Below are 8,132 nucleotides of genomic sequence, written 5' to 3' on the forward strand. Positions count from 1 at the left end.
AGAACTGACTCAGGTCCTCGGGCATTGTTCCAGCTCCCCCACCCCACGACGACGCCGCGGCCTTTTAAACCGAGTAACCCCAAAGGTGGAGAATCAAAGGGACCTCCTCGGCCCCTCCATGACAGTTTCTAGCTGTGTAGAACCAGAAGTCACGTTTTGCTCATTTTCTTACATAAAGCGTTTGCTTTATTTCTTTCCTTATACTTTTCTCTTTAATGGAGTGTTTTCCTGTGAAAATAAGCCTTTGAGTGGCATAGTGGGGGTGTAAGAAGTTAAACCCAACCCTCCCTGCCATGTGATCTGAATCCTGCAGCCCTAGTCTGTTCCCCCTCCTCTCCTGCTCCTAAGCATGCGGTAAAAATGTTGGGAGACTGAGAAGTGGCTCCTTGCCTGAGTGAATCCTACAGCCATGTCCGTCCCTACATCTTTGTACATAGACACTTGGGTTTGTACTTTTAAAATACAATAAAGGAAGATATGAAAATTCAAAGTAGATTCTCAGCACCCAGCTCACACTCGCTCCCCACCTGGGCCCAAGCCAGGTTTTCCTTAATGTACACAGGTACATGCCTATTATAAGCAACATTCTTGTCTTTCTGATTCTAAAATAAGCATAAACTCAATGCAAAGAATCAAAAAGTACAGAAATAAAAGAGAAGAATAAGGAGAAGGAAAGAAGAGAGAAGGGGAAAAGCGAGAGGGAAGTAAGGAAAAGAGAGAGACAGGAAAGGCGTGGGCTGGGAAGGACGCAAAGGCCCGGAGAAAACTAATGGATATCTAATTCTCAAACACAGGAACCAGTTTGGGACCTGAGTCTAAGGATCCAGGCACAGGATCTGAGCATCCTCCAACCGCGGAGCTCCTAGACAGCGTCCCTCGGGGCACTTTGAACGCACTGCGAGGAGCTGCCCGGGGACTCTCGAAGCGGGCAGATGGGAGTGGAGGTCTGAGGAATGGAGGATGCGGGAGTGGTGGAGCGGCCAGCGGCGGAGCGCAGAATCGGGTCCCGGCGCGGGGTGGCGCCAGAGGAGGGACGGCGCGCAGGCAGGGGAGGAGGCGACCCGCAGGGCACCGCGCACACCGCACGGTCGCCACTCCTGCTGTCAGCGTGGCGATGGGCGCGTCCGCGTCCCTCCCGCTGTCTTTCATCCCCGGGAGCCCACCAGAGACCTGGAGAGCACGCGCATCCCAGCCACAGCGGCCGGGGACCCCGCGAGGTGAGCAATGCGCCCTTGAGGACCCCACACGCGAGCTTTTGTAAGAGCTCCTGGTGGATGCCGTGTGTCCACAAAACACGGGGCACCTGAATTCTACAGTAAGAAGTGGAGAGGAAAGGGGCATTTCCTTCTCTTCAAAACCTGGGCAGGGAATTCGGGAATGATTTAAGAAATCCAAGTATTAGGGAAGAACTCGTGGCCACGCATCAGGGATGCAGATGGCAATTTGGGAGGTGAAAGAAAAAGAGGAGAGAGTGCTGTAACTGGGTGTGAACAAAGTGTGACTTCTCTGTTTCGTTGAAAAAGTGGCAAACTGCTGAAAAAAAAAAAAGTCTCAGAACTAATCCCTACAGTCTGGAGATTTCCAGGCTTGATCCCAAATCTACCCTGCAGGTGCAAGCTCCTCCGGAGGGCAGGGCAGCGAGCTGCTGTTTCCCATCCTGACTCTGAAGTCTGAGAAAAAAAGTTTTACTACACTGTGTACGTTCTGTGTGATGGCTTTGTTCCTGGGCACCAGAGGAGTGCCCCAGGCGCCCAAGCGTTCTTGGCTCTGGCCAGCACTTAGAAAGCTAGGCACCACGTGCTGCTTTCTTAGCTTTCCTTGAAATGTTACCATTTCAAGAGTAAGATCCTTAGGGAAGGATGGCGTGGCTGCTCTTACCCATACACTGTTGTTCTGGGTGAACGCCTGAGGAATAAGTAAATTATGCCCTGGCCCTATAATAAATTGACTTTTCCATTGTATTCTTTAAACGAGATTCAGAGGGTGACATTGTGGGCACACTTAGGTGAAAAGAAAAGGTTTCCCTGTGGGGGTTTAAAAAACCTTATGTGTTAGGCAGCCAGGTGGGTAAAGAAAAAAACAACCCTTTTCTCCACCAATAGCTGGATTCTCCCAGAAGTTGGAGTACCAGCCAGGCTTCCAAGTTTGTAGATTGTTTGTATTTAACTGCTGCTGAAGGAACACTTGCGTGTATACAGATAAGTGAAGAAGGACCACTTCTCTCGGGGCTTCAGACACTTGGAGTCTGTCTGGGTTATAACGTGCTTTGGTAAATTTAGCTTAAATCAGGGATCTCTCAGAAAGAGTGGAGGGGCTCTCTGGTCCCCATTTTGCCTGTCTAATTCCCCTTCGGGACCACTACTGTATCTGGCATATTCTCTTTGTTTCTCTGTCTCTCACCTCCAACTTTCAGCTTCTCTCTGTTCCCTGATAGCCCAGAGTTGGCCTGGTCAGAGGCAGAATAGTGGCAGTCTGGAGATAGACATGCCCTGGTCTAGGGAAAATGGAAATGGCCCCCAGTAGAGACATGGAGGGTAAACAGCAGGAAGCAGCTTCCAGTCTAAAGAGTGGAAGGATGGTCAAAGGAATGGGGTCACCTGCAAAGAAGAGGCCTTGGACACCTTGTTCCTTGATGAGGGCTCCTATATCCCACTCGCTCCCTATTTGTCTGTAAAGATATTTGAAAGTTGTAGTGGGAGAAAATGAGGCCTCTGAGAAGTGCATCCCCTCCTCAGATTTACCTTTTAAAAAGTTTCTGTGTGCCTGCACGTCTGTATGTGTCTGTGCGTCTGTGTGTGCAGGCACATGCAGTCAGAGGATGTCACAGGTGTGGGTTCTTGTTTCCACCTTGTTTGAGGCGGGGTCTCTGGTATTTGTTTGTTGTGTGCACCAGGCTAGATGGCCAGAATCCAAGGATTCTCCTGTCTCTGCCTCTCCCCTCCTAGAAAGAGGCCTGGGATCCAGGCTTGAATGCGCTATAACTTCTGGTTTTATTTGTGTTCTGAGGATCCAAACACTTCCACAGCAAGCAGTTTACCTATGGAATGCATGTTTCATTTCAGGTCTTGAATGTTTTTCAGGGCGTAACTTGGGCCAGGGCTCCTGTGAAGCACAGGAGCAGGGAAGTGCAGGCTGACTTGAGCAGAGAAGCTGGACTTGATAGTTGAACAGAAAACAGATGGAGCCCTTGTTTGCTGAAAGAATTGAGAACTATTGGTGTTTAGTTTCTGATGAGTTTGCTGAAGGATGCTGATAATGAATGCAAATCCCTCACTTCTTTCCTACCAACACTTTATTAGGAGTAATTTTAGATATAACCAGAAGTTACCTACCTTTCTTTTCATAAACTTTTAATGATCTTATTTTTAAAAATTTATTGCCGGTGGCTGGTGGGGCACGCCTTTAACTCCAACACTTAAGAAGCAGAGGCAGGTGGATCTTTGTGAGTTCGAAGCTAGCCTGGTCTACAGAACTAGTTCCAGGACAGCCAGGGCTACACAGAGAAACCCTGTCTCAAAAAAAAAACTGTTTATTTTTATTTTATGCATATGAGTATTTTTGACTGCATGTATGTCTGTGCACCACATGCATGCAGTTCTCATGGAGAACAGAAGGGGGCATCAGATCCACCTGGAACTGGAATTACAGGTGGCTGTCAGCTACCATGTGGGTGCTGGAAATGGGACACAGGTAATCAGGAGGAGCAGTCAGTGCTCTTAACTACTTACCCATCTTTCCAGCCCTTTTAATTATCTTAAAACATAAAAAAAAAAAAAGAGTTTAAGACTCAGATGTATGTGACTCAGGCTTGGACAAAGGTTAAATCAGAAACTGAATAAGAAAAAAATATTAGAAAGATTTTTTTGAGAAAATATTAATTATATTATGTGAATTTTGTTCTTATAAATCTCCTATAACAGACAACAGATCTCTTGATTTTGGGGCGCTCCCTCCCTCTCTCTTTCACTCTCTCTCTCCCCTCCCTCTCCTCTCCCTACCCCCAAACATAAGGTAGCACAAGAGGTAAAGAGACAAAAGGAAGAAACGCACACTGATGCTGTTCTTTTACTCACCCATTCATTCATTGCAACAGGGTCTTTCTATGTAGTCCACGCTGGCCTCCAACTCCTGATCCTCCTGCCTTAGCCTCCAATGCAGGGATTACAGATGTCTCATTCTTAAGACATCAGTTGGATCTATCACGCCTCCCCCATGTAAAACCCTCCAATCGCTTCTACTCACACTTGAATAAAATCCAGTCCTCCGTCAGAGGTGACCACAGCCGTGCATGATGGGGCGTGCTTGACTTCACTAGGTCACATCTGTTGCCTGTGGTTTTCACTGCTGAGCTCATCTCCCCCTGATTCTTGTGACCTTAGTGAGAATGTCCCTGGCATTTGTCACTTCAATTCTGTGTCTCTGTGAATTGGACAGATCCTCCACTGGAAACACCATAAGAACAAGAGATTTTTGTTGTTTTATGGCTATGTTCCTACTTGGCAAATGATAAGCAATTAGCAGATATTATTGAATCAATTAGGCAATGAATAACACAAAGCCTTATTTCTCTCCCACCAGGCTTGTGAAACCAAGTTTTTAAAAAAAATTGGTAAAATACTAGAAGTCAGGTAGTCAATACTCTATAGGGAAATGATGGTCTGGAGATCAGTGAACTCCTTATCTTAATGGTGTTCCTAAGCTTTGCCTGCTGGAGGTTGGTTCAGTTTTGATCATGCAGCCCAAACACAATACACAAAATTTCACTCCCTCAGAATTTCCCTCGTGCCTCTTTCTAGCCACCCCCACTATCCAGAAGCAGTAGATTCCTCTTGCCTGGATGTTAATAGCTCCTGCACCTATATAAATGCATTTACGTAGCATATCCTCTTTGTCTGACTTCTTTTCGCAGCAGTCTCTGTGAGATTCATTGCTGTTGTTGAGTATATCAATAGGCCATTTCCTTTTACTGCAATAAAATAAATACCACCTTGAAAGGTGGCATCCGTTGTATGAATATTCCTGTTATGTTTATTCATGCTCCTATTGATGAACACTCAGGTTGTTTCCAGTTTGGGGCTATTTTGAATAAAGCTACTATGATTGTGCTTATAGATCCTGCCTCTGTTTAGTCCTAAGTATTTCACTTAAAAGAGAAAATGCTCCCGTGTCCCTGTGCGGAGAGACGTATGGCAAATGGACAGGAGTTCAGTAACAGGCAGTGTGGTGTCCTTCCAGAGACATTGCTGCTAGGAGCTGCTCTGCCTCATATTCTGCTGGAGCTAGCACTTGGAAAATGAGCACCCATGCAAATCAGGGGAGCCCTCGGGTATTCCTTAGGTGTATTTTAGGTCCTTAAAAGAGACAGTGCACCATGCCTCCTCCCTCACTGTTATATGCCCCTCCTCCTCTCCAGCTTCCCTGTCTTAGCACAAGCTGACGCTAATCAGCCTCTGAACACTATGCTACCAAGGTGTTCAAACATTCATGAGAAGGAGTCTTGTTCAGAACCTGATCAAATATTTATGTCTTTCCATGGGGCATTGGTTTCCATCTAGATTTCTCAAGGCGTTTTTCTGAGCTTTTTGTCATACTCATGAGACATACAGACAGATGATACAGCCTCAGATGATCCCGTGCTACTGAGGCCAACCTTAGAGCACCCTGCTCTCCAGAGACGGAGATAATCAGCACACAGAAAACGATGAGCTTCCAGTGTGTCCACATCAAGCGTGCACTGTTGAAATGGCTGAGAAGAGAAGGGCTTGTTAATGTGGCACACTCACAGATGTGATTTGGAGGGGTCAGCGAAAAGAATGCGCTAGGATGAAGAAGGATTCTAAAGAAGGATTTGTTAAAGTGGGATGCTTACACCTCAAATGCTAGATGAGGGGATCAGTCTTGTCACAGGGTTAGTTCCTCTGATTCCGCCATGACGGAGCCTACACAAGCTAACTACATCCAGTGCTCAATTAAATTGTGACTTCCTGCCCTGAGAGCCTATGGGCAGAGGAGGAGTCTCTGTAGAATTTCCATGGGAGAAATAAGCCAAAAGAAGAAATGTCTTTGGGGTAGGGTTCTGAAGGATCAGTGCCTCTCTGACCTGCAGCTACAGTGTAGAGGGCATTTCCAGGGGCGAATTTACAATTTGAATAATAATAAGATCAGGTATTATAATCAGGACCAAAGAGCCAGGATGGTGTAAGGAAGATACAAGAGAGTGAGGGGATGGATGGCCAAATTTCAGTAACAGACAAAGCTGGTGGGTAGCACATACCTTAAACCCCAGTACTCAAAAAGCAAAGGCAGGAGAATCTCTGTGAGGCTAAGGCCAGCCTGTAGTATGTAGATTTCCAGGAAAGCCAGATTACATAGTGAGACTCTGTCTGAGATGGAAAGATAGATAGGTATGTAGGTGGATAGACAGACAGACAGACAGACAGACAGACAGATAGATGGATGGATGATATGTAGTTGATAAATTGAAAGGAAGAAAGATAGATAATAGACAGGCAGATAGACAGATAGAGACAGATAGCAGGCCAGCAAGAAAGCTAATGACAAAGGTATTGACGGGACTTTAGTCTGTTTATCATAGGTATCCATGTAACTTTTGGCCAGAAACTGGGTCAGATTTTGAGTCATTCTTGGGATATGCATCCAACAAAGGCAAAATCTTGAGGTATGGTTGTAGAAAGTACTTCTAGACTATTCTCTGATGTCCTGTCCAGTCTAGAGAGAGGCTCGGTGCAATCTAATCTAAGGGAGGTAACACCAGGAGGTTAGATTCCCTTAATACATTCCCAGACAGGACCAGAGCAGGTCTCAGTACCCACCTTACTGCTCCTAACAAAATGCAAATGCTCCAAGTTAAACAGGATTTAGAGGCTAGTGCTGATTCTCAGCTCTGTTATAATGCCTTTACTCCAGTGGGGGTGACTGGGGTCTAAGTACCCCTTCGTCCAGCATCCATCAGCCGAGAGTTAGTAGGTGTGGTGGTCTGAATGGCTCCACAGGTCCATAGGGAATGGCACTACTGGGGGGTGTGGCCGTATTGGAGGAAGTGTGTCACTAGGGGCAGACTTTGAGATCTCAGATGCTCAAGCCATGCCTAGTGTGTCTCTTTCTTCCTGCTGCCTGCCCTCAGGATACAGAACCCTCAGCTCCTCTAGTACCATGTCTGACTGTGGTACATGCTTCCTGCCATGATAACAATGGACTAAACCTCTGAACTGTAAGCCAGATGCAGTTAAACACTTGCCTTTCTAAGAGTTGCCGTAGTCATGGCATCTCTTCACAGTAATAAAATCCTGAGACAAAAGCAGCAAAAGGCTATGCGATGGGGCTGCCAAATCCTCATCCCTGTCCACCAGACTGGACTGTGGCGACAGCAACAGTGGAACCGAAGTCATGTGCATGATGGCCCCTGGACAGGGCTGCTAGCCACCTTTTTTTTTTTTTTTTGGTTTTTCAAGACAGGGTTTCTCTGTGGTTTTGGAGCCTGTCCTGGAACTAGCTCTTGTAGACCAGACTGGTCTCGAACTCACAGAGATCCGCCTGCCTCTGCCTCCCGAGTGCTGGGATTAAAGGCGTGCGCCACCACCGCCCGCTGCTAGCCACCTTCTTTCAGGCTGCAGGTTCCTATTCAAAACTGACCACACTTCTAATCAAGCTGGGATGTTGATTTTTTTTTTAAAACCTGGAATGGATATTGGTATGAAGGATGTTAAGTGTGATAGCCTTCCACAGTGATGCTGTGATGGGGAATGTAATAGGGGAAATGATGGTTCTCGGACGTCAGTCTTGGGAGCAGCAATTGGGGATCTTTGGATACACAACCATCCTTGGGTATCTGAGATAAGTTGGTTCAGAAGCCCCTGCAGATACCAAAGTCTCCAGATGCTCATGTGTCTCATATGAAATAGTATAATATTTGCATATAGCCTATACGCATCCTCTTGTATAATTCTAGATTATTTATGGTACCTATTACAATGTAAATGCAATGTAAACAATTCTATATTCTATTGTTTAGGGAATGATGACAAGAAAAAAGTCTATGCACAGACACAATTTTTCCTTTCCCCAGTATTTTTTGCGTGTGCCCAACAGAGTTCATAGATGCAGAATCTTTC

The 8,132-nt window shown here is 46.1% G+C and overlaps 1 protein-coding gene across 1 annotated transcript in view; it reads left to right on the forward strand.

Moving 5' to 3' along the window:
• Positions 1-1,149: 1,149 nt before the first annotated feature.
• Positions 1,150-8,132, forward strand: part of Gpr156 (G protein-coupled receptor 156) — an 86,195-nt gene continuing 79,212 nt past the window's right edge. Inside the window, exon 1 of the mRNA XM_005344971.2 lies at positions 1,150-1,217. The gene's annotated coding sequence lies outside the window, so the exon portion shown is untranslated. The remainder of the gene's footprint in view (positions 1,218-8,132) is intronic.

Source organism: Microtus ochrogaster, chromosome 2 (genome assembly GCF_000317375.1).
Source record: "Microtus ochrogaster isolate Prairie Vole_2 chromosome 2, MicOch1.0, whole genome shotgun sequence".
In the NCBI taxonomy this organism is placed as follows: Eukaryota; Metazoa; Chordata; class Mammalia; order Rodentia; family Cricetidae; genus Microtus; species Microtus ochrogaster.